Below are 1,921 nucleotides of genomic sequence, written 5' to 3'. Positions count from 1 at the left end.
AAAAAAAACAAGTTCATCTCCTCGAGCCCTAAGAAACTCAATACATTTGTATCCACCAACCGCACCGCACCGCACCGCTTCCCTTTTCCTTTTCCTTTTACTCCAGTCTCCCCTTCACTTCTACATTCCCTTTCTTTCCCCTTCCCTTCGAGCCACTTCACTCCACCGCATTGAACCAAAAAAAAAAAAAACAAAAGAAAAAAGAAACATGAGGATGGGCGAAGAGAAACTCGAAAAGAAGGCTACGAAAGAAAGGAATAATGGCAAAAGGGGAGGGGGAAGAAAAAAAGAGCGGGGAGAGCGGGATGAAATTATTGGAGGCAAGCCGAAACACAGAAACACACGTGCACACATATATGCACAAAAGGAAAACCAGTACACAAAGCCGCTTAAACCTCAACAAAAGGTATTTTTCTGGGAACACGAATGGTGGTTGGTGATGGTAATAATAACGGAAGAGAGAAAGGGAGGGGAGAGAAGAAGAAAAGAAAAATAAAAACATCAAAAAAAAGTAACAACAGCAATAAAAACGACATCAAACCAAACCGAGCAAAGAGGTGAGTATTTTCATATGAACCTGCATTCGAACACAAATGCACCAAATGGAACAAACAAACAAACAGAAATCTCGTTGGTTTTGGTGCGGGGTGTTCTCCAAGTAACAGGAAAAATAAAACGAAAACACAAGAGCGAAAAGGAGGAGGAGGAGGAGGGAACTGACACAAGTGATTAATGAGGATTAACCACTTGTCTAAAAATGGATGTAAATAAAACGGACAGACAAACAATCAAAAGATATAAAGAAGGGTAAAAAAAAAAATTACACCTAGACAACTTTAAAGGCGTTTGTCCCCGCTCTCGCATCTGGCATATTAAAAAGAAAGAAAGACAGACAGAGAGAGAGAAAGGGGAAAAAAAAACAACAGGAACGAACGGCAAGTCAAGAAGCAGAAAGCGCACCAATCGCTTATGGTTCTGTTCGCGCATACGTGTGTTTGAGAACTGAGCCTTTGTAAGGAATATTCAGAACTGCCTGCCATGGGAGAAGCACAACTGCAGCTCAATGTTTGTAGAGGGGAATGAAAAGGGATGAAGAAAAGGAGGTATAAAAGAGGAGGAAAAGGGAGTGGTGAACAATAACAATAACAATAACCAATAATAATAATAATAATAACAGTAATAATAAAGATAACATCTCCATTTTATGCTGCATATAAAACTGAGTGCCGATAATGTTGGGGGTGGTGGTGGAAAAAAAGCACGAACAAAACACAAAACAAACGAAGAGAGTGAAACAATGGGCGGAGATAATGCCACAAAACTGATGTCGATGTGTGCCCCTTTCGGGGAGTAAAGAAACCGAATAAGTGCTGACACATTCATCCACACAAATGCAAACGGCAGCAAAGAGAGAGAAAAAAAAAGGAAATACATACAGAGAAACACGAGAACAGGAAATCCTCACTTGCCTCTGGAATTCATATCCATATTCATATCTCTGATATTTTTATCGAAACCTCAACAAATATGCGCTTGCCGCTCGCTTACTTAACCTTTTTTTTTTGCTGGTCAGTTCCTTCTATTAACCACTGTCATATTTTCTTTTGCAAAAACGCCGCACGATCGCTTCTCGAGTTTTCTTTCTTTCTTTTTTTGTTTTACTGAAATGGTGAAGGGTCGACCATATCTTCCACTTTCTCTTTCCTTAAATAACGTCTGGAAGATCTGCGCGTGTACATTTGTGGAGCAAGGAAGAAATATAAAATGATAACAATAATAATAAGACCACAACAAACAATTATTCTCCATTCGATAAAAACAAAACGAACAGAGCATTTTACTAAATACTTTTACACCAATGGATTCAAACAAAATCGGCAACAGCATCGGGAAAAAGCGGGGTTTCTTTTCGGTCGCTCAA

The sequence above is a fragment of the Trypanosoma equiperdum genome (genome assembly GCF_001457755.1).
Source record: "Trypanosoma equiperdum strain OVI genome assembly, contig: ctg_1895, whole genome shotgun sequence".
NCBI classification, from domain to species: domain Eukaryota; phylum Euglenozoa; class Kinetoplastea; order Trypanosomatida; family Trypanosomatidae; genus Trypanosoma; species Trypanosoma equiperdum.
The sequence above is the reverse complement of the archived record's forward strand: the minus strand, read 5'-3'. Positions refer to the sequence as shown.